A 25756-nucleotide genomic window follows, 5' to 3' on the forward strand; every position below is an offset into this window, starting at 1 on the left:
CCTCCTGCCTTTCAAACTCATACTCGACCTTTAAGACTGACCTCAATGTTACTCAATTTTTGATGAATTTTCCTATCATCACCAAGAGTCAGATTTCCTTCCACCCACCCATGACACATTATATCTAGAGTTTGTTTATTTATTGAAATTTTTTCAACTTTATTAAGGTATGATTTACACATAAAATTAAAGCTATTTTAGTGCATTTGATGATTTGATATATGTGTACATTTGAAAAAGAGGGAGAGGGTGGGAAGATTTGGGAGAGTGGCATTGAAACATGTAGAATATCATGTATGAAACGAGATGCCAGTCCAGGTTCAATGCACGATACTGGATGCTTGGGGCTGGTGCACTGGGACGGCCCAGGGAGATGGTATGGGGAGGGAGGAGGGAGGAGGGTTCAGGATGGGGAGCACATGTATACCTGTGATGGATTCATTTTGATATTTGGCAAAACTAATACAATTATGTAAAGTTTAAAAATAAAATAAAATTCAAAAAAAAAAAATTCAAAAAAAAAAAAAAGAAAAGATTCCCTGGCTTATTTCACTTAGTATAATGCCCTTAAGATTCATTCTTGTTTTCGCAAATGGCAGGATTTCCTGTATTTATTATTTATTTATTTTTTAAGGCTGAATAATGTTCTATTGTAAATCTATTCATCCATCAATCGACACTTAGGCTATTGTGAGTAATGCTACAACGAACATAGAGATACACATTTAAATTTCCAGATAGTGATTTTGCTTCTTACGGATATAAACCCAGAAGTGAAATTGCTAGATCCTATGGGAGTTCTGGGAGAAGGCAATGGCACCCCACTCCAGTACTCTTGTCTGGAAAATCCCATGGACGGAGGAGCCTGGTAGTCTGCAGTCCATGGGGTCGTGAAGAGTCGGACACAACTGAGTGACTTCGCTTTCACTTTTCACTTTCATGCATTGGAGAAGGAAATGGCAACCCACTCCAGTGTTCTTGCCTGGAGAATCCCAGGGATGGGGGAGCCTGGTGGGCTGCCGTCTATGGGGTCACACAGAGTCAGACACGACTGAAGCGACTTAGCAGCAGCAGCAGCATGGGAGTTCTATTTTTTGTGTGTGTGTGTGAGGAACTTTATACTGTTTTCTATAGTGACTGTACCAGTTTATGTTCCCACCAACAGTACAAACACCCCATTTTCTCCTTGCCAGCAGTAGTTATCTCTTGTCTTTTTGATTAGATATCCTGACAAGTGTGAAGTGATATTTTGTTTTGTTTTTGACTTGCATTCCCCTGATAATTAGTAATAATGAGCATCTTTTCATATATCTGTTGACCATCCATATGTCTTCTTTGGAAAAATTTCTATTCAGGTCTTTTCCCTATTTTTTAATCACATAGTTTGGATTTTGGCTATTGAGTTGTATGAATTTCTTATATATTTTTGGATATTAACACCTTATCAGATATGTAGCTTGCAAATATTTTATTCTATAGGCTGTCTTTTCATTTTGTGTATTCCTTTTTTGCACAGAGGCTTTTTAGTTTGATGCAATCCCATTTGGTTATTTTTGCCTTTGTTGTCTTTGCTTTTGATGTCAGATCCAAAAAGTCATTGCCAAGACCAATGGCAAGGAACCTATGTTTCATGTTTTCTTCTAGGAGTTTTACTGTCTAGGGTCTTATATTCAATTCTGTAATCTATTCTGAGTTGATTTCTGTATATCATATAAGATAGGTAGTCATTGTTATTCTTTTGCACCTGGCTCTTCAGTTTTCCCAACACCATTTATTGGAGAGATTATCATTTCCCCATTGTACATTCTTGACTTCTTTGTCAAAGGTTAATTAACCATATATGCGTGCATTTAAAGGTTTATTTCTTGTCCTGTTCCACTGTTCCTGAAATCTGCTTGTCTATGTCATCCTGAGAATACAATCACAGTAATAATAATTATTCTCTAACTCTCTGCCTCATATTTTCAACCTCAAACTGTGCTAATAAAGTGTTTAGAGAAAATAAGGTGATTCTGTGCATAACAAACTGAAGTTACATTTGAATTGGAGACTGCAAGATTAATTAAGAATTTGTTGCCATAGCACAAATTAGAGATTACTCAGATCTTAACTAAAGTAGTAGCAGTAGAATTTGAAAGGAGTTGCTAAAATGTTAGGAAAAAGAAGTCAGTTTTGTTTTGAAAGCAAAAGGAAGGACCGAGTTTCAGAATAAATTAAAAACAAAATAACATGAATTGCTTCAGAGCCAACATGTAGGAATGGACCTACTGAACTTGGCAACTAGGAAGTTAATGCTAACTATGATGAAAGGGGCTTCCCTGGTGTCTCAGACAGTAAAGAAACTGCTTACAATGAAAGTGACCTGGGTTTGATCCCTGGGTTGGGAAAATCCCCTGGAGAAGGGAATGGCTACCCACTTCAGTGTTCTTGCCTGGAGAATTCCATGGACAGAGGAGCCTGTAGCCCAGGTGGGGTCACAAAGAGTTAGACACAACTGAGTGATTAACACACACACATATATAATAAACAGTTTTGCTTATAACTCAATGGCTGTAATTTACTGCAACTCAGTAGCTGGTCACATAACATACTTAGCTTCAAGGAAAACTGGAGAATATAATATTTATTTGTATATGCAGTTTCCATAGAATAATATCAAAGTTCCATTACTAAGAAAAAGGGAAGACTAGATATGAGGTAGATTACTAGCAATACTACAATAAATTCCATTTTCTATCACCAGGAATTTGCTGCAGTAGATCATAGACTGAAAGAAGTGTTCTGAAATGTTTGCAAGCTTGATCCCAGACTTCACGCCTTGACCAGAGTCACTCTTGAAGGACATATGGTTTCTTTCCCCATTATTTGTTTCTTCTAAATTATCATTGTAGTCAATTAATTTTATTTTTTGAAATTATTATAAAATATGAATATTGTCTAGAGAAACATCACAGTAACTTATCTTTTCCCTTTCCCTTCTTCCTCTTTTCCTCTTTATTATCATCCTTTCTTAAACTCATTATTTTTTTGAAGTTTCATGCTCTTATGTATTTCTGTCATATTGGAGTGCATTCCACTCGAAGGAATTCAGATTCTGACACTTAAAGGAAAGGAAAATTGTGTGCAATAATCAATATGTTTTTGGAGAGAAAACTTTTTTGTTTATCACAAAGCCCTAAAGAACTCAAGATGGCTTGATGGCATAATTCGTATCATCCAGTAAACTTGAAAGGACTAAAATGGAAAATGTAAGCCAAAGAACTATAATTACCCACTGCTAAACTTTAAGACTGAAAAATATATAATAGCTGCATTTTCTTTTTTTTTTTTTAATGAAGGTCTTATACTGATCCCTTTTCTCTAACAGGTGACATTAGTTGAATGTTCCATTAGTGATATGATGAAAACCACGAAGAATTCCATTTAGGAAGTCAGTATTTTTCTCCTCTTGAAGGCAAGGCTGCAAATACTTGAAGATTTGGGGGCAATTCATTTTTTAAAAAAATCCCCAAACTGTGCTATAGGTAAACTTTATAATCTTTTTCAACTAAGAAGCATAATATATTATATAGTCATGACATAGGGCCCTAAAAGCTGTAGAGAAAATTTAACTTAGTCTCTGAGTTTATGAAGAAACTGTGAACCAGGGTCTCAGTCAGGACCAGCTCTAAATTAGTATCCAATACAGGGTGCTATTTCACCCATAGCCAGGATTCACAGGTCCAAGAATCAAGTGACAGAAATAGAGATGGCACTGCTCGCTACTCCTAGTGACCCACAAGCAAAATTTTTGCTTTCTGTTCTCACAGCTTCATGCTCTACTGGCTTAGAGGGGTTAGTTACAAAGGGAGGAAAATTTTCCATCAGGAGACACAACAATAATTCCATTGAACTGGAATTTTAGACTGTTGCCTGACCACTTTGGGCTCCTCATGCCTTTGAATCAATAGACAAAGCAGAGGGTTACTATGCTTGCTGTCTGACTATGAAGGGGAAAGTGGACTTTAATAGAGATAAGAAAGAGTACCTCTGGAACATAGAAGATGCCTTAGGACATCTTGATAGTGAAAGGTTGTTGCTGAACCATGAAAGACACAGGGATTCTTGGCCTCCAGAGGAGAAGAATTCAATCCGGGGCCAGAGACAAGGCTTGATTGCTCAGAGCTTTTTTGTAATCAAGTTTTATTAAAATATAAAAGAGATAGAGAAAGCTTCTGACATAGACATCAGAAGGGGGCAGAAAGAGTGCCCCTCTGCTAGTGTTTAGCTGGATGTTATATAGCTACCAGCAGTCTGCTAATTAAAGAAAAGAAATGTCTCAAAACTCAGAGAATGGCACTAGGTGAGTCATCCTGGGCCATAACAGGATTGACATGTATCTTGAAGAAAGACAGATTTCTATACAAATATATAGTTTTGTATAGATTAGGAAAACAATATATGAGTATGACATACTGGTTTGTCAAATTGGTTCTGAGCCTAAATCTGAGCCTGTAGGCAGAACTGGGCTCCAAAATCACTGCAGATGATGACTGCAGCCATGAAATTAAAAGACATTTACTCCTTGGAAGGAAAGTTATGACCAACCTAGACAGTGTATTGAAAAGCAGAGATATTATTTTGCCAACAAAGGTCCATCTAGTCAAGGCTGTGGTTTTTCCAGTGGTCATGTATGGATGTGAGAGTTGGACTGTGAAGAAAGCTGAGTGCCAAAGAATTGATGCTTTTGAACTGTGGTGCTGGAGAAGACTCTTGAGAGTCCCTTGGACTGCAAGGAGATCCAACCAGTCCATCCTAAAGGAGATCAGTCCTGGGTGTTCATTGGAAGGACTCATTCTGAAACTGAAACTCCAATACTTTGGCCACCTGATGTGAAGAGTTGACTCATTGGAAAAGACCCTGATGCTGGGAGGGATTGGGGGCAGGAGGAGAAGGGGACGACAGAGGATGAGATGGCTGGATGGCATCACTGACTCAATGGACATGAGTTTGAGTGAACTCTGGGAGTTGGTGATGGACAGGGAGGCCTGGTGTGCTGTGATTCATGGGGTCGCAAAGAGTTGGACATGACTGAGCAACTGAACTGAACTTAACTGAACTGAGACAGAACTGACTTGAAGATAGAGTCTAGGGTAAATGCATAGTACATTAACATAGCTTAAGACAAACATTTCCTTAAGAAAAATGCATTGGTTAGCTCAAAGTTTGAGAAAAGTTAAGTTCAGATGGAACCAGGTGTCAATATGGCAACACAGAATTTTAAGAGAAACCTCTTTTTAAATGTGTATAGAGAAGGGGAAAAAATATAACACTAGGTTGTTTCCTCCTGCCGCTTAAGAGAGAGATAAAAAATATCTGACACTTGCAGCCTATTTCCTCTGTTTGGAGACCTCTGGCCTTCCTGCCTGTTACCCTCTCAATAGTACCATGTCCTGTGACATGGCAATGGAAAACTATGACAGTCCCATTCAAGGAGGGATACCAATGGCCCAGACCCTTTAAGAATGAAGTTTTCAGTCACCTACCAGGTAAAAACTTCAACCAGTCAAGTTGCTTGCTGAAGGTAAAGAGAATACAGAATAGGTAATGGAAGAAGGTGGTTATAAATACCAGGTACAACCACAACCATGTAACCAGTTACCAAAATGAGGACCGTCGTTGTCAAGAGTATTACTTCCTTATTTTGTTATTAATGTTTGTGTATCTGTATTTAAAGCAAATATCTTTGTTTTCTTCCCTCTTTTATCTTTTACCATGTCCCATCGGATGTATTGAATCTATATTACAGTATTTAAATATTGTTAGACTTAAATTAAAATGTTTAAGTTACAAGATAGCAAGGAGAATAGTAAGCATTATCCAAAGGCTTTGCATCTTCTAGGGAAAGGATGAACATGCTGTTTGTTCTACACAGGATACTTGTATCATGACAGGCAAAAGTAGGATGTGGTTATTGTCTTTATTGGGACTTAAGTATGGTTTAGGAGATAGATGAGGGGTTACAGATGACCAAAAGTGGACTCGTGATGGCTGATTTTGAGTCAACCTGGTTGGACCACAGAAACACAAAAGATTGTAAGAGAATATTGTAAACAGCTGTATAACAAATTGGGGCTTCCCAGATGGTGCTAGTGGTGAAGAACCAGCTTGCCAATACAGGTAAATATAAGAAGATGCAGGTTCAATTCCTGGGTCGGGAAGATCCCCTGGAGAAGAGCATGGCAACCCAGTCCAATATTCTTGCCTGGAGAATCCCATGGACAGAAGAGCCTGGTGAGCTACAGTTCATAGGGTCACAAAGAGCTGGACATGACTGAAGTGTATAACAAATTGGACAGCCTAGAAGAAATAGATGGATCTTGGAATCATAACAACTTTCTAAGACTGAAGAAATAGAAAATCTAAATCAACTACAAGTACAGAGATTGAAATAGTAATCAAAAAGTTCCTCCAAACCAAAAGTGCAGGACTTTATCAGTGAATGCTACCAGACATGAAGGGGAGTGAACACTTCTTAACTCATTTTTTGAAGCCAACGTCACCATCATACCAAAACCAAACAAGGACAACACACACACACACACACACACACACACACATGAACACATGTGCACACACACATTACAGGTCAATGTCTCTGATGAACACAGATGCAAAAATCCTCAACAACATATTAACACACCAAATTCAACAATATGAGAAAAGGATCATATACCATGATCAAGTAGAATTTATTTTAAGGATGCAAAGATGGTTCAAACCAATCAACATGTGACACTGCATTAATAAAATAAAGGATAAAAAAGCATATGGTAAAAAGCAATCTCAAAAGATGCAGAAAAATTTGACAAGATTCAATATACATTTGATAAAAACTCTCAATAAAGAGTATAGAAGGAACGTACCTCAGTATGATAAAGGCCATGTATGAAAACACACAGCTAACATCACACTCAATGGTGAAAATTTGAAAGTTATTCCTTTAAGATCAGGACCAAGACAAGGATGCCCACTCTTTCCACTCCTATTCAACATAGTATTGGCAGTACTAGTCAGAGCAGTTAGGCAAGAAAAATAAATAAAAGGCATCCACGTTGAAAAAGAAGATGTAAAACTATTCCTATTTGCAGATGACATGATTTTATGTATAGAAAACCCTAAAGACTCCACCAAAAAGCTATTAGAAGTAAAAAACAAGTACAGTTGAGTTGTAGGATACAATATCAATATACAAAAATTTGTAACATTTTTATGTGCTAACAAGCTGCTGCTGCTGCTGCTAAGTCGCATCAGTCGTGTCCGACTCTGTGCAACCCCATAGACGGCAGCCCACCAGGCTCGCCCGTCCCTGGGATTCTCCAGGCAAGAACACTGGAGTGGGTTGCCATTTCCTTCTCCAATGCATGAAAGTGAAAAGTGAAAGTGAAGTCTCTCAGTCCTGTCCGACTCCTAGCGACCCCATGGACTGCAGCCTTCCAGGCTCCTCCATCCATGGGATTTTCCTGGCAAGGGTACTGGAGTGGGGTGCCATTGCCTTCTATCAGAGTAAAAAGACAACCCTCATAATGAGAGAAAATAATACCAAATGGAAACAACTGACAAAGAATTAATTTCCAAAATATACAAGCAGCTCATACAACTCAATAATAGAAAAACAACCCAATCAAAAAGTGGGGAAAAGACCTAAACAGACATTCCTCCAAAGAAGACATACAGATAGCTAACAAACACATGAAAAAGTGCTCAGCATCACTTGTTATTGGAGACATGCAAATCAAAACTATAATGAGATACCACCTCACACCAGTCAGAATGGCCATTATCAAAAAGTCTATAAACAATAAATGCTGGAGAGGGTATGGAGAAAAGGGAACCCTCTTGCATTGCTGGTGGAAATGTGAATTAATGCAGCCACTATGGAAGGCAGTGTGGAGAGTCCTTAAAAAACTAGGAATAAAACCACCATATGACCCAGTAATCCCACTCCTAGGCATATACCCTGAGGAAAAAGACACATGTATCCCAGTGGTCATTGCTGCACTGTTTACAATAGCTAGAACATGGAAGCAATCTAGATGTCCATTGACAGATGAATGGATAAAGAAACTGTGGCACATATATGCAATGGAATACTACTGAGCCATTAAAAGGAATGTATTTGAGTCAGTTCTTATGAGCTGGATGAACCTAAAATCTATTATACAAAAGAGTGAAGTGAGTCAGAAAGAGAAATGTAAATATCATGTATTGATGCATATGTATATGGTATCTAGAAAGATAATACTGATGTATTTATTTTCAGTGCAGCAATGGAGAAACAGACATAGAAAACAGACCTAAGGACACACGGGGAGGGGAGGAGGGACAGGGTGAGATGTATGGAGAGAGTAACATGGAAATTAACAATACCATATGTAAAATAGATAGCCAAAGGGAATATGCTGTATGACTCAGGGAACTCAAACAGGGGCTCTGTGACAATCTAGAAGGGTGGGATGGGGAGGGAGATGGAAGGGAGTTTTGGGAGGGAGGGGACATGGGTGTACCTATGACTAAATCTTGATGCATGACAGAAAACCACAAAATTTTGCAAAGCAAATATCCTTCAATTAAAAAACTAAAATGGCAAAAAATAGTCCCATTTACAAAAGGAATAAAATACCTAGAAATACATTTAACCAAGGAAGTGAAAGACCTATAATCTGAAATTATAAGACATTGTTGAAAGAAATTGAAGAAGACACCAAAAAAAAAAAAAAAAAAGGAAAGATATTCTGTGCTCATGAGTTGGAAGAATTAACATTGTCAAGTGTCCATGTTGCCTAAAGCAATCTACTGATTCAATGGAATCCTTATCAAAATCCCAAGGACATTTTTCACAGAAACAGAACCAAAAATTCTAAAACATATATGGAACCACAGAAGACCTGAATAGCCAAAGCTCTCAAAGACAAAAAAGAGCAAAGCTGCAGGTATAACACCTCCTGACTTCAAACTATATCACAAAGTCATAGTAATCAAAATAACATGATATTGACAGAAAAACAAATATATATATATATCAGTGGAACTAAATTGACAGTCTAAAAATAAACCCACCCTTATATGAACAATTAATTTACATTAAGAACATACAATGGATAAAGGACAGTGTCTTCATCATTATTAATTATTAGAAAAATGCAAATCAAAACCAAATGAGATAGTACCTCAAACCTATCAGAAAGACTATTTTCAAAGAGGCAAGAAATGACAAATGTTGGTGAGGAGGTGGAGAAAGGAACCCTTATGCACCGTTGGTGGGAACCTGAATTGGTCCAGCCAGCATGGAAGATGGAATGGAGATGTCTCCTTAGATTAAGAATAGAAGTACCATATGATTCACCTGTCACATTTCTGGGATATTAATGAATATAAAAAATGAGTATGAAAGAATATGTTTTCGAAGAATATGAAAACAGTAATCAAAAAAGATATTTGCACCCCCATGTTCATCTAGGCAGTATTTATGATATCAAGATATGGAAACAACTTAAATGCCCATTATGGGATGAATGGATAAAGGTGGTGTTGTACAGGTATATATATATTACCATAAAAAAGATGAAATCGTGCCATTTGTCACAACATGGATGGACCTTGAGGGTATTATATCATGTGAAATAAATGGAGAAAAGCAATTGCTGTATGATTTCACTCATATGTAGAATATGAAAAATAATAAAAATAAAATAAATGAATAAACCAAATGAAAACAAATAAGTAGATACAGAGAATAGTGTAGGGTTACCCACTAGTGTAGTGGTTAACCACTAGTAAATGGGTAAAGGAATTCAACTATATGATGACCGATGGAAACTAAATTTTGGGTGGTGAGCATGTATATATATAGGCTTCCCTGGTGGCTCAGATGGTAAAGTGTCTGTCTGCAGTGCAGGAGACCCAGGTTCGATCTGATCCCTGGGTTGGGAAGATCCCCTGGAGAAGGCAATGGCAGTCCACTCCAGTACTCTTGCCTGGAAAATCCCATGGACAGAGGAGCCTGGTAGTCTACAGTCCATGGGGTTGCAAAGAGTCAGACATGACTGGGTGACTTCACTTCCACATGTGTGTGTGTGTGTGTGTGTATGCTCATTAAAATGAAAACCTACATAATGTTGTAGGTCAATGTTACTTCAAATAAAAAATACAGTACAGTCATGGAAATAGTAACAATCAGAGAAAGAAACTTTATCCCAAATTTGGTAGAGTTAATTTATTCCTTTTAGCTTTCAGAAATATTTCATAAAAGTAGATGGCACAGACTCTAATGTATAATCTTGTTGTGAGTGGGTGGTAATACATTGAGATATCTGACACCCAGTTGTTAGAAGATCAGAAAAATGCAAAGTCTAACTGAAAGGCTAATTGTGTTTTGTGTCACATGTGGCACCACAGCAAAGGGGAGGCACACCATGGGGGAAGAACACACTTTCTGAAGGCTGAGAGCCGTTCATTTTGCAGTACGTCCAAACAAATCTTACAGAGAAGAATAAATTTGTTCCACCTTCCTTACCTTCATTCAGGAATTTAATAATTCATTGATCAAAAGAGCTTTAAAAATATATGAAAGGAAAATAATTTACTGATATACTATTCCGACAATATTTCTCTGGTTTCAGTACAGGAAGCAAAGACACTGGACATTGATTGATTCAGTGATTATCAGACTCTTCTCTCTTACCACTCAACTTTTCTTGACTCAACTGCTATGTTGCACTTTCAAGAGCTGTTATCAACTAGACATATGGCTCTCAGTCTTTTGAATCCAATTTGCTTGAAACAATCAAACAGAATGCTGTACAGAGGGTGAAGAGGTGGAGAAAGTCATCCACTAACTCCAGATGTTTACGGGTCACTGCTCTCGCCAGCATACAGGCTGCAGAGTTCCATCACTGCTATTTTTCAAGCCCATAATTCTTTGGGCTTATGGCCCCAATAAGTCTGATATAGAACTTTGATAACAATATAATATTGATTCTGAAATTATGTGTTTTAAATACTGTATACTTGATCCTTGGAAGCCTGGTTGCCTCAACAAATTTGTTGGCCTTTTTTTTTTTTCCCCATTGTGAATCTTGAGTAAAATCAAAGGCTATGAGATCACAGTCCTCTTTCAGGAAAAAAAATGTTAGGGTTAGGTAACCCTGGTTGATTTTATTAGTAACAATGGATAATATTTTAAATAATGGATAAAAATGTTAATGTGTCAATAAATTTATACACATAAAAGTCTTCACTTGATGAGACCAAAGCAATTATTATTATTACTTTTAAATAAGCAGAAAAGTGAAATTCTGTGTGTTATCTCACATAGCAATCAGTGTGATTCACACCAAAGTCTGTGCTCTTAGTGTTAGTCTCTTAGTCATGTCTGACTTTTGCAATCCCATGGACTATAGCCCTCCAGACTCCTCTGTCCATGGAATTCTCTAGGCAACAGTACTGAAGTGGATAGCCATTCCTTTCTCCAGCAGATCTTCCCTACCCAGGGAAAGAACCCAGGTCTCCTGCATTGCAGGCAGATTCTTTATCATCTGAGCCACCAGAGAAGCCCCCTCCTCTAAAGTGCCTTCCCTATAGAGAATTCCAGGTCTTTGTTTTTGATAAGCACAAGTTACTGGGCATTTCCCTGAAGCATTGGGTCTACAGTGGTGGGGAGCCTTGGCATTCTCCAGCTAAATGCCTTGGAAAAGGATGAGGGTGTCAGGCAGTAGGAGGAAGAGGCAATGCTGCCGGCCATAGCCAGGATCTTTCCCCTTTAGAAACCCTGCTGAGTGGAAGGAGGAGGAAATTTCATGTCAACCAGTTTGGTGATCCAACCAGTCCATCCTAAAGGAGATCAGCCCTGGGTGTTCACTGGAAGGTCTGATGTTAAAGCTGAAACTCCATACTTTGGCCACCTGATGTGAAGAGCTGACTCATTGGAAAAGACTCTGATGCTGGGAAAGATTGAGGGCAGGAGGACAAGGGGATGAAAGATGGTTGGATGGCATCACCGACTCAAGGACATGGGTTTGGGTGGACTCCGGGAGTTGGTGATGGATAGGGAGGCCTGGCATGCTGCGGTTCATGGGGTTGCAAAGAGTCGGAGATGACTGAGTGACTGAACTGAACTGAATTTGGTGATCTACCAGGTAGGACTGAGAACTAACTTACAATAGATGTGCTTGGATAGGCTTTTATCTTGTGGCTGTGTAAAGTTTCTTCACTTCCTAAAACATATGTACAATTAGGCAATGTGTTAGCTGAATGTTAAATTATGTGAGTCTATGAAACATGGTATTTAGATTGTATTGGGTTGGAATATTTTCAATAATTGAAAATATTCATTGGGGTTTTAATAATATTCATTGGGGTTTTAATTTAAGATCTTATGGAAAAACCCAAATGAACATTTTGACCAACCCAGTAGTTTTGTCTTACTTTTAACCCAGCCCCCATCTTAGACCATGTTGCTTCCTTTCTAATACTCAGTTCAGCCTGTGTTTTTTCTTAATGAAAAAAAAAATGCAGTTAGAAGGGAAATGGGGATAGGGAAGGTACAATTATCAATACCACTCAAAACTACAAGATTTCAGAGAAACTGTGCTGTTCTTCCAAGTTAGTCTTTTTCAAAGTCTCTTAATGTACAAAATGACATTCTGAGAAAAAACCTCAATTCTGGCTATTAGGAAGAAGTTTGAAGCAGGCCTATTAGTACTGTTGTGCTTACTGACCTTTCAATGACAAGGAGTGCCAAGATATACTTTGTAAATCCAGCATACATGTACTAACCTATTTATTGAATGCCACCCAAGATTTCTACTCCAGCTTTGCCATGGTCCTTTGGTAAATATTAGACCACTTTCCTCGGAGAAGGCAATGGCACCCCACTCCAGTACTCTTGCCTGGAAAATCCCATGAACGGAGGGGCCTGGCAGGCTGCAGTTCATGGGGTCACTAAGAGTCAGTCGTATGCGAATTCACTTTCACTTTTCACTTTCATGACTTGGAGAAGGAAATGACAACCCACTCCAATGTTCTTGCCTGGAGAATCCCATGGACTGGGGAGCCTGGTGGGCTGCCGTCTATGGGGTCGCACAGAGTCGGACACGACTGAAGCGACTTAGCAGCAGCAGCAGCAGCAGACCACTCTTCTATTGGAGAAGGAAATGGCAACCCACTCCAGTATTCTTGCCTGGAGAATCCCGTGGACAGAGTAGCCTGGTGTGCTGCTGTCCATGGGGTCGCACAGGGTCGGACACAGCTGAAGCGACTTAGCATGCATGCACACATTGGAGAAGGAAATGGCAACCCACTCTAATATTCTTGCCTGGAGAATCCCAGGGACAGAAGAGCCTGGTGGGCTGCCGTCTATGGGGTCACACAGAGTCAGACACGACTTAAGCGACTTAGCAACAGCAGCAGACCACTTTCCTACTGGTGTTTGTTTTATTTAGTTAATATGAGTGTTCTATTCATGATACCAACAGGGGGTTTGTTATTCTAAGTTCTAAATGTGATTCCTCACTTGATATTGTGATGCAAAAATACATTTCATAGACTATTTGCAATCACAGATTATTTCTTCAAATACCAAAGACACTTTAGCTCTAAGGAGCTTAAATACTGTATCTTCAAAATCCTTTGATAAAAACATTAGAAGAAAAGAAGGGATTCACAAGTGTTTTTTCAGTGCTCTCCAAACCCCACAGCACTCTACATGAGATTATTCCCAGATTGTCTGTGACTCCATATAAAACCAGTTCAACTTTTGATTGACTTTGTGAGTCAGTTCAGTGAAACAAACTGTCAGTTTCATATTATATAATGGTCTAACCAATTTAACTGAATTGCTAGGGAGTTTGAAGCAACCAAGCAATCAACCCAGGCAAAGCAGTTAAAGTGATTTTACCTATAGGTACAGTCTGAGCATTTGATATGAAGTGCTGTAAGTTGGTATGCTTTATCTACACAAAAATTATGTTTTCTTTATTATAAAATATCCCTATTGTTTTAGCCTGTATATTCTTCTAAAGTTAACTTTACATAGAAACATCCTGAATTTTATTCTTTATTTATTTATATTTTCATTGGTCAGCATAAATTTCCTTTAATAATTTCTCCATTTCCGGTAGGATTTCATTTTGAGGTTTAACATATCAAACCAGTATAAAGTTTTACAGTTTTAGTAGATCTGGCTTCCCAGTTATTTAAGATAGAAAATGGAAATGCAAAGTTTACTTAAGAAATTTAATTTTTTCTTCTGTAATGTCTGTCTTCCTCCTCTTCATCAATCATCTTCTGCTTGTCTATCATTTCTTAGTCGATAGGTAGATAGCTGTCCTGTTCCAGATAAACATTTAGCTGACAGGATTTCTGAAGAGATGCCTTTGATTTGCTCTTACGATATCTAAACAAGGTAAATCATCTGGTGGATACAGAGAATTTCGGAAAACCTCCAAGTCTTCATTAGTCTTTTGTTTATTTTGGTAGATAGCAGTGTAGACCTCTACAGCTTCACTGTGAAATAACATTTCAATAGTGATAGATTCTGAAAATATAGTCTTTATATCCTTTATTTTCTGCTTTTGAAAATTGTCAGTAGTTTCCTCCAGATGAAGAGTTGTTCAGACAGCATCCACGGTAGCTCTTCATAATTCAGTTTCTGCCTGTGAAATAACATGTCAATCAGATGGGTTTCTCTGATGTGTTCTTTCTAAGTGAGTTAACTGTTTAGCTTCTTGATTCCTTGCTGTTAATATTGCTTTGAGTCATTTTATTTTATTTTTACAATGGTTCCATAAGCTTTCAAAGGTTCAGCTAATACTTTGACTTCAAATCTTTCAACTTCTGCCTGTCAATAATCCTGAAGTCTGGCAAACTCATCAGCAAAGTTCTTCAGAACCCTCTTTAAATTTGGGGTCTCTGTAGAGACATACACATTGATGTCATTCACCAGGAGTTCTGCTTTGTGTCACAGTCTGGCAGTTTTCTGCACGTAAGCAGCAGAGATTTGGCACAGCTCTCCAAGATGCTTTTGCACATTTGTGGCAGCATCTTGTAATTGTTGGGTTTGAACGTCCTGGTTTCCCAAGCTGAGTCTCAACATCTTGCCTCGCACATGACTGGGGACTCTGGGCTGTGGCCTGATGACAGGGGCTCCAAGGCACCCAGGCCCATCCTGAATTTTAAGAAAAAACAGATGTAAAATAAAGAATTTCTAAATTTATCTTTGTGGTTGGTTTAGTCACTAAGTTGTGTCCCACTTTTGTGATCCCATGGATGACAGACCACTAGGCTCTTCTGTCCATGGGATTTTCCAGGCCAGAATACTGGAATGGGTTGCCATTTCCTACTCCAATAGTCTATTGAAAAGGACTCTAATTTGGCAGTAAAAACCAAAATTAATACACAGTACTTTAATAGATATCACTACTCAAGAACAGTATGAAAAGTATTAATTTTAAAAAGATAAAGTATAAAGTATTTACTGAAAACAGTACCCACTAAACAACAGTTCAGGTCAAAGCCATCTATGTTTTTCTTTTCTTTTTGTATGAGTTATTTCACAGAGGAATAGTTGAGACTCCGTGACTGTATGTGATCATCTGAACGTTACGGTTGCTTATTCACTATTCAGAATGCTGAGGCTTATAGGTTGTCACTCCAAGTAAGAATGAATACATTTAGGGATAGCCATTTCCAACTATGTCCATGTATAGAGTCTTCTCTTGTGTTGTTGGAAGAGCGTGTTTGTTATGACCAGTGCATTTTCTTAGCAAAATTCTATTAGTCTTTGCCCTGCTTCCAAGGCCAAATTTGCTTGTTATGCCAGGTGTTTCTTGACTTCCTACTTTTGCATTCCAGTCCCCTATGCTCTATACAGTCAGCAAAAACAAGACCAGGAGCTGACTGTGGCTCAGACATTGAACTCCTTATTGCCAAATTCAGACTTAAATTGAAGAAAGTAGGGAAAACCACTAGACCATTCAGGTACGACCTAAATCAAATCCCTTATGATTATACAGTGGAAGTCAGAAATAGATTTAAGGGCCTAGATCTGATAGATAGAGTGCCTGATGAACTATGGAATGAGGTTCATGACATTGTGCAGGAGACAGGGATCAAGACCATCCCCATGGAAAAGAAATGCAAAAAAGCAAAATGGCTGTCTGGGGAGGCCTTACAAATAGCTGTGAAAAGAAGAGAAGTGAAAAGCAAAGGAGAAAAGGATAGATATAAACATCTGAATGCAGAGTTCCAAAGAATAGCAAGGAGAGATAAGAAAGGCTTCTTCAGTGATCAGTGCAAAGAAATAGAGGAAAACAACAGAATGGGAAAGACTAGGGATCTCTTCAAGAAAAATCAGAGATACCAAAGGAACATTTCATGCAAAGATGGGCTCGATAAAGGACAGAAATGGTATGGACCTAACTGAAGCAGAAGATATTAAGAAGAGATGGCAAGAATACACAGAAGAACTGTACAAAAAAGATCTTCACGACCCAGATAATCATGATGGTGTGATCACTGACCTAAGCCAGACATCCTGGAATGTGAAGTCAAGAGGGCCTTAGAAAGCATCACTATGAACAAAGCTAGTGGAGATGATGGAATTCCAGTTGAGCTATTCCAAATCCTGAAAGATGATGCTGTGAAAGTGCTGCACTCAATATGCCAGCAAATTTGGAAAACTCAGCAGTGGCCACAGGACTAGAAAAGTTCAGTTTTCATTCCAATCCCAAAGAAAGGCAATGCCAGAGAATGCTCAAACTACTACACAATTGCACTCATCTCACACGCTAGTAAAGAAATGCTCAAAATTCTCCAAGCCAGGCTTCAGCAACATGTGAACCGTGAACTTCCTGATGTTCAAGCTGGTTTTAGAAAGGGCAGAGGAACCAGAGATCAAATTGCCAACATCCACTGGATCATGGAAAAAGCAAGAGAGTTCCAGAAAAACATCTATTTCTGCTTTATTGACTATGCCAAAGCCTTTGACTGTGTGGATCACAATAAACTGTGGAAAATTCTGAAAGAGACGGGAATACCAGACCACCTGACCTGCATCTTGAGAAATCATATGCAGGTCAGGAAACAACAGTTAGAACTGGACATGGAACAACAGACTGGTTCCAAATAGGAATAGGAGTTCGTCAAGGCTATATATTGTCACCCTGTTTATTTAACTTATATGCAGAGTACATCATGAGAAACGCTGGACTGGAAGAAACACAAGCTGGAATCAAGATTGCCGGGAGAAATATCAATAAACTCAGATATGCAGATGACACCACTCTTATGGCAGAAAGTGAAGAGGAACTAAAAAGTCTCTTGATGAAAGTGAAAGTGGAGAGTGAAAAAGTTGGCTTAAAGCTCAACATTCAGAAAATGAAGATCATGGCATCCAGTCCCATCACTTCATGGGAAATAGATGGGGAAACAGTGTCAGACTTTGTTTTTCTGGGCTCCAAAATCACTACAGATAGTGACGGCAGGCATGAAATTAAAAGACGCTTACTCCTTGGAAGGAAAGTTATGACCAACCTAGATAGCATATTCAAAAGCAGAGACATTACTTTGCCAACAAGGGTTCGTCTAGTCAAGGCTATGGTTTTTCCTGTGGTCATGTATGGATGTGAGAGTTGGACTGTGAAGAAGGCTGAGCACCGAAGAATTGATGCTTTTGAACTGTGGTGTTGGAGAAGACTCTTGAGAGTCCCTTGGACTGCAAGGAGATCCAACCAGTTCATTCTGAAGGAGATCAGCCCTGGGATTTCTTTGGAAGGAATGATGCTAAAGCTGAAACTCCAGTACTTTGGCCACCTCATGCGAAGAGTTGACTCATTGGAAAAGACTCTGATGCTGGGAGGGATTGGGGGCAAGAGGAGAAGGGGACGGCAAAGGATGAGATGGCTGGATGGCATCACTGACTCAATGGACGTGAGTCTGAGTGAACTCTGGGAGTTGGTGATGGACAGGGAGGCCTGGCGTGTTGCAAAGAGTCGGACACGACTGAGCGACTGATCTGACTGATCTGATCTGATTTCCAACTAAGATGTAATTTCTGGGAACAGAATTATCACTGAACCTGAAAAAAAATAGACAGTATATATGGAATAAGGGTTTTCAAGGTATTACTATCAGGGAATGGAGGACAGTGATGCCTGAAAAGTGGGGAGAAATGTGGTATGCTCTATGAATTTCCCTATATTTCTATGTTGAGAGGGCTTCCAGGCCATAGAATATGAAGACAGAGTCTGGCCAACATCCTGAGTTGAAGAGACAAAGCTGGGAGTTTGAGGAAAAACAGCTGCCCAGAGTTTACCTACCCAAAGGGCTGCAGAGGAGAGAGCTGCACAGAAAGAGAACCCGGAGATCTGAGCCCATCTCTTTGTTTCTTTAGCAGAGTGGTGATGAGTGAACAGGGGTGAGGAAACTACCCAAGGCCATGGAAAGAATCACCTGAATGGGTTAAAGATGACAGTCCCTGGCAGGGATATAGGGCTGATTATAGCCTTTCTTCTCTCCAGACTGAAAAACCTCCCGATTCGTAGGGCATCATGGTGGGCTCACTGGTGTCTTCATCAATTATAGGATATCATTGATCTAAAACACTTCTCCAGCTTCACCTAACAAATCTTAAAAGAACAAACAGTACCCAAGTAAATTAATTGTGACCCAGAACAAAGCTCAAGAATATTTACGACAATACAAAAATATCCAGCATCTATCAAAGTGATGCTCACAATGTTGGAATTCAATAAAAAATGATTGAACAAAATAATAGAAAAATATGACTCATAATGAGAGGGAAAAAATCAATCAGTTAAAAGTCTGATGTTATAAATGTTATAATTAGCAAATAAAAACATTTAAATAGTTCTCAAAACCCTATTCTATATGTTCAAAAAGTATAGAAGTAGAAGATATTAAAAAGAAAAATTTCATTTCTATAAGTTAAAATGTTGGATAAGAATAACACACTGGATGGGGTTTGTGAAAAAGCAACATCCCAGATGTAAAAATTTGCAAGCATGAAGACTTGGGAATATGTCTATTTACAGAAATAAAGCAGAAACAGAAATAAAGGAGAATTTTTTAAAATGGATAGAGAATCAGTGAGATGTAGAACAATGTTATGTGGCTAATACATTTAATGGAGTGCTCACAGAAGACAAGGACTAAAAAAATATTTGAAGAAATAAAGGCTGAAAAATTCCAAATTCAGTGAAGTCTATGATTCCACAGATCAATAATATCAATGAATCCCAAGTACAAGAAACAAGAATAAAACTACAGCTTGTCTAATGATGCATTTGTTGAAAACTAATGGTAAAGAGAAAATTTTTAAATCATTCATATGATCTAAAATATGATTCATATTTATATTCAGAATATATAAAAACCTCTGAAACTCAATAAAAAAGATAACTTATTTTTAAAAAATGGGCAGAAGGTTTGAATAGACCAAAACAGATATACTATTGAGGCAAATAAGCAAATGAAGCAACACACAGCACAATTCATCATTAAAGAAATGCAAATTAAAATTGCAATGAGGAACCACCACATATCTATGAGGATGGCTAAATTTATAAAGAATGAACATTCCAAGTGAATGTAGAGTAGCTAGAACTCTTATATAATGCCGAGTGCTCAGTTGTGTCCAACTCCTTGCAACTCCATGGACTGTAGCCCACCAGACTACTCTATCCTTGGGATTTTCCAGGCCAGAATACTGGAGTGGGTTGCCATATCCTGCTCCACGGGATCTTCTGGACCAGGGATAAAACCCGTGTCTCTTGTGTCTCCTGCATTGGCAAGCAGATTCTTTACCACTAGCACCACGTGGGAAGTCCCCGTATAATGCTGAAGAGGATATAAAATAGTACAATTACTTCGAGAGTTTGGCAGTTTCTTAAAAAATTACACCCACCTCTGCCATGTGATCCAGATAGTACACTCCAAAGTATTCATTAAAGGGCAATAAAAGTCTTTCCACACAAAGACTTGTAAAAGTACTGTTCAAAAAAGCTTTATGTTTAATTGCCAAAATCTCTAAACAAATCAAACAAGTGAACAGATAAACTTGTATTTTATATGTTTGCCATATAATTTTATATACATATTATTTTATATAATAAATATTTATAAAAATTAATATAATTTTACAATGTGTATAACATTAATATAATTATTCTATGCAAAAATTTATATAATGGAATTCTGCTCAGCAATAAAAATGAATGAACTGTTGGTATATTCTACACCATGAATTAATCTCCAAATAATTATGCTGAGTGAATGAAGCAAGTAAAAATAGAGTATACTCAACATAATTCTATTTATATAAAATTCTAGGAAGTGCAAATGAATCCAGAGTGACAAATTAGTCTGTAATCTAAAGTGACAAATTGCTTTGGGGACAGGGTATGTGGGTGGAGTGAGGAGAGGTTGGAGAGAGCATTAATAAAAACATAAGGAAAGCTTTGGGAATGATGGACATGTTCATTACTTTGATCATATTAATGGTTTCATGGGTGTAAACATACGTCAAAATTCATCAAACTGTACACTTAAAATATGTGGTGTTTGCTGTATGCTAATATAACATCAATAAAGAAGTTAAAAAAATAAGTATACTTAGGAATACCTAGCTTTTCTATCCCTCACTACCCCTGTTAACACTCTTAGAATGTGCTGTCTTGGATGGCAAACTGTAAGTGGTAACAGTGGCAAAATAAAAGATATGTGTTTTCCTTTGACATTTTTGTGTGGGTGCTCAGTCTTCTCCGACTCTTTGTGACCCCATGGACTATAGCCTGCCAGACTCCTCTGCCCGTGAAATTTTCCAGGCGAGAATACTGGAGTGGGTTGCCATTTCCTACTCCAGGGGATCTTCCTGACCTAGGGATCAAACCCACGTCTCCCGTGTCTACTGCATTGGCAGGCAGATACTTCACCACTGAGCCATCTGCAAAGCCCTAACATTGCTATTGTCTTATTCAATGTTACAGATGATTGGTTAAATATCTTTCTATATATACATTTTAGGGCCTTCCCGGGTGGCACTAGTGGTACCAATGTAGGAAATGTAAGAGACACAGGTTCAATCCCTGGATGGGGAAGATCCCCTGAAAAGGATATGGCAACCCACTCCAGCATTCTTGCCTGGAGAATGTCATGGACAGAGGAGCCTGGCAGGCCACAGTCCAGAGGGTCACACAGAGTCGGACGTGACTGAACCCACTTATCACACATGCATACACATTTTAATCATCTTGGAAACTTCTTCAATGGAATGTTTCTATTGGAGCTGCTATTTTTTTATGTTACTGGCATAACGTATCTGGCCTCTCCTGGTCTTAGCCCTGGAAGCCAAAGGAAGAAAAGCGTCCTCTGTGATGACTCACCAATCAAATTTCATTATGCAGCTAACTCTTCAGCACTGGAATAATTTATTCCATGCTACTTGCCAGAGAAACTGTTCTTTGGGAAGTTTAAAACTTTTTGTGGAAACATTTTTGTCATTAAAAAAAAAATTCATATTTCTTATAGAAAATTTTACAAAATACCCCTCCCCCGAATTTTAAGTACACTATATAGTTATAAGTGCTATTTTATGAAAAATCATATTTATATAAGAATGCTCTATAAAATTATATAACTGGCTTTTTTCACTTGATATGAAATGACATTTTTTATACTAAACATTTTAATGGCTGTCATAAATTCAGTAATTTAGATATACCATGATTTTTCACCTATCTCCAGTGTTTAGACATTTATGTAGTTTTAAATGGTTTACTACTATAGATAACATTGCATCATTCACATTTTGCATATAACTGTTTTCTTGGGGAAAATTCTCTGAAATGGCATTCTCTTCTTAAGCACATCCATAATCTAAAAATTCCTCTTTCTGGTTCAAGAATTCATTATTATCTACTGAGCATTTACCATGCAAGATACCATATAGTAGAGGATAAGGGCCTGAATGCAGTCAAGTCCTACAGAAGCTAAAGGAAGAAGAGATGACCATAGGAGTTTCAAAGTAACAAGTTTAAATTTGAATTTGAAATCTCTTAAACAGTATTTTAAAAATACCAAATATGGTATTGGAAGAAGAATGGTGGAGTGTGCTGTATATCTTTTCTTCTGCAGGAATTCTATGCTCTCTGTTTGGGTGTTTCCCTGCTGCTGCTGCTGCTGCTAAGTCGCTTCAGTCGTGTCTAACTCTGTACGACCCCATAGATGGCAGCCTACCAGGCTCCCCCGTCCCTGGGATTCTCCAGGCAAGAACCCATTTCCTTCTCCAATGCATGAAAGTGGAAAGTGAAAGTAGGAAGTCACTTGGTCGTGTCCGACTCTCAGTGACCCCTTGGGCTGCAGCCCACCAGGCTCCTCCGTCCATGGGATTTTCCAGGCAAGAGCACTGGAGTGGGTTTCCCTAGTAGTCCCCATTAGCATCAGTGTAACTAGAATCATAGATTCATATGCTAAATAAAAATTACTTCTCAGTATGGCTGCGGTTTTGTTTTTATTGTTGTTGTTGCTGTGATCCCATGGACTGTAGCCTGCCAGGCTCCTCTGACCATGGGGTTTCCCAGGGAAGAATACTGAAGTGGGTTGCCATTTCCTTCTCCAATCTTCCTGACCCAGGGATCGAACCCTCATCTCCTACATTGGCAGGCAGGCTCTTTACTTCTGCACCACTAAGGAAGCCTGACTTAATGTCTACCTTGCTGATTTTAATGTTCATAGAAATGATACCAAGATGACAGTTTTTGAGCTCAGTGTTAGTATGCAAAAAAAAAAAAAAAATCCATATAAACTTCAAAAATTAGAGAATTTCATAAAATTAAAATGATGTATTTTTATTTTTTCAATGTGTATATAAACTTACTTCCACAGAATTCAGATTTTATTATAAACACATTTTATTGGAAAGTGTGCTGTTGGAAATATTTGCAAAGTCATTAGTGGTGTTGGGTAGGCAAGAATGAACCATATAGTAAAGGACAAAAAAAAAGAAAAAGAGCAGTCAGAGGCAAATTAAAATCCTGGCTGAATAAGCACAGTATCAGTAATAATGTTATATTGATGTCAATGAAAAGACAAATATTAAAATGTACGTTGAGGGTTATTTGGTTCACTATTGTGAAACATTTGAAAATGCTTAAAAATGGATCGTTCACTTTGAAATGCTCAGAGAATTTTGATAACAATGGACTTTGTGAATAATGTCTGATTATTTAGAGAAGGGAATAATGGAGCTGGGCTTCCCAGGTGGTGCTAGTGGTAGAGAATCCACCTGCCAATTCAGGAGACATAAAAGATTAGGTTCAATCTCTGGATCGGGAAGATCCCCTGGAGATGGGCATCACAACCCACTCCAGTATTGTATTCTTGCCTGGAAATCCCATGGACAGAGGAGCCTGGCGGGCTACAGTCCACAGGGTCTCAAAGAGTTGGACCGGAGTGAAGCGACTTAGCACACACACACATAATGGAGCTAAGCAAAAATACTGGAACTTATTCTATTCTGGACTGTAGTGAAGGCCTGGAATTATCTGGACGGAGGGACATACGGCCATCTAGTCTTCAGTATTCAGAATTCAGCAGGAAACTGCTAAGGGGTCGTTACTACCATTAGTCTTCTAAAAGCAGCTGTGAATAAGATAGAAAATGATTCATAAATACAGACACTGGTTCTGCCACTCCATCCCCTATCAGCCCTAACAGACATTCTCAATCAATTGTGAGCTTTTCCCCATTAAACCTAAGAGGAGCTCGGAATCCTTTTTAATGTAATACCACACGTGTGTTCACTACCCACAGATGGGCTTTAAAGCTATTTAATATGGCTTCCAAATCTGAGATATATTGATGTTTCAGTTTTCTCCTTACCTGCTTATTTGATAGAACTCTTGTGAAGGATACATCAAATAGTTCATGTTAAAGTACATTGTTAATAAAATGCTATAAACTGTTAATGCAGAAATGACAGCTAGGATAATTATTTGTTTATGGTTATAAAAATGTGGCTAATGCACAAACAAGCTAAATGCCTTTACCTACAGCCTAGAAGCCCTTCCTGTAGGCAGACTTTTTGGTTAGAGTCACAGTAACTCTATTGCACATGTGTTTTCCATTATACAGTGTGCTTCCCAGGGGCAGGGCAGAGTACGTGTCTTTCATCTTTGTATTTCTGGGACTTGGTATAACATTAAAAATATAGAATATGCTCAATGCTTGTTGAGCTAAAATTAGAATATAAAGCTAGATAATTCAAACTCGCCATTCACTTTTATTACAATCTCAGATGAGGCCAGCAATTCAGAGTTTTACCTTCCATCTACATTAGGCATTTTCCAGCCACTGTGAGCTTGGATTTTAAATAGTTTAGTCTGGATGTCTTCGCCCAATTCTGCTGTGATATTTATAAGCCAACACATATGATATTCTTCTAAATTATGTAATAATGTGCTTGCATTGTGCTGGAGATGGTTCCCAAAAGATAAGTATTAATCCAGCTACAAATATGTTCACTTTCTGAGATTCAAGGACCTAAAATAGTGATAGAATCTTTGACTGTGTCTTTGTTCAGCCTTGCTACCAACCGCCAACTGATTTTGAGATTCCAAAAAAAAAATATTTCCGTATGTGTCCTCTTGAGTATTGTGCGCTTTATTTCCTAAGAATTTAGGATTCAACTCACTCCACTCCGAAAGTGGTGCATTTTAGTTTACAGAAATATTGAGACAGCAACGCCCTGGCAAATTTGTTTTGGAAGAAGAGATGACTATTTCACGCTCATGTTCATACTGCCTTGAGAGAAATTTGTAATCTGGATCCCACAGCTGTTGCTGGGTGAACCTGTGGGGTCGTTTTCCTCTGGCTAAGCCAGTAGGGGGTTCCCACCTCCTGTCTCTCCAGCAAGATGCTCTCTGCATTTTTTATTACTTGCTGTAACCTTAACAACCGTGTTTAGAAATGCGATTTTTAAAAAAAATTCTCTTTATAAATTATGTATGCCGTATTGACTTAAAATCATGCTCATTCACAGGTTCTGCATTTGAGAAAAAACAAAGAGGATTTTTGGATGGGGCTAGATTCTTAATGTATTTTTCAAGAGAGGGAGCTAACAGGGAAAGCTAATTTTTTGACTATCCTAAGAGATGGCTTTTGGACTGATGCCATAAAATCTTGTGTGTGTGTGTGTGTGTGTGTGTGTGTGAGCACAAGAGACGTGTCCCTGAGTACTAGCATGAGATTGATCTATTTCACCTGCCTCTCCCTCAGAACACTAAGCTACTTGAACACATGACTCCAAATACCAAGGCTGTGAGACCCTGTGATAGTGTAAAGCTATCAGCTGGAGGAAAGCAGAGATGCCACATTTTAAGAGAGAGAATTTTCCAAGAGTAGACAGAGAGGGGCAGGTGGTTGGTGCCAAATTTTCTGCACCACTATGCACCTCAGAGCAAAACAGTGTTTTGCAGATAGTAAATTCTAGCAAATATCAGTCTTTTATAGTCTATATTCTTTGAGGAATGTTTTGGTCTGTTTAATAATTATACTTTGGGGAGAAATGAGCTTGAAAACATATTAGCCATATGTGGTTTGCATAAGATAAATATACCAGCCTCTGAGAACACTTACTGTTTTTGTTTTCATAAAACCTGCTTTAGGAAGGAAAAATAAAGACATGTTTTCAAGGTTTGCC

The 25756-nt window shown here is 38.3% G+C and overlaps 1 protein-coding gene and 1 pseudogene across 3 annotated transcripts in view; one reads left to right on the forward strand and one right to left on the reverse strand.

Annotated features, from left to right (window-relative positions):
* SNX7 (sorting nexin 7) overlaps window positions 1–25756 on the forward strand; it is a 163999-nt gene that overhangs the window by 137452 nt on the left and 791 nt on the right. The gene's annotated exons all lie outside the window — the stretch shown is intronic.
* Window positions 14262–15133, reverse strand: LOC147375873 (CBY1-interacting BAR domain-containing protein 1 pseudogene; annotated as a pseudogene).

This window comes from Bos grunniens, chromosome 3 (genome assembly GCF_055505025.1).
Source record: "Bos grunniens cultivar Pamir isolate PY7600 chromosome 3, Bosgru_T2T1.0, whole genome shotgun sequence".
Classification (NCBI taxonomy): Eukaryota; Metazoa; Chordata; class Mammalia; order Artiodactyla; family Bovidae; genus Bos; species Bos grunniens.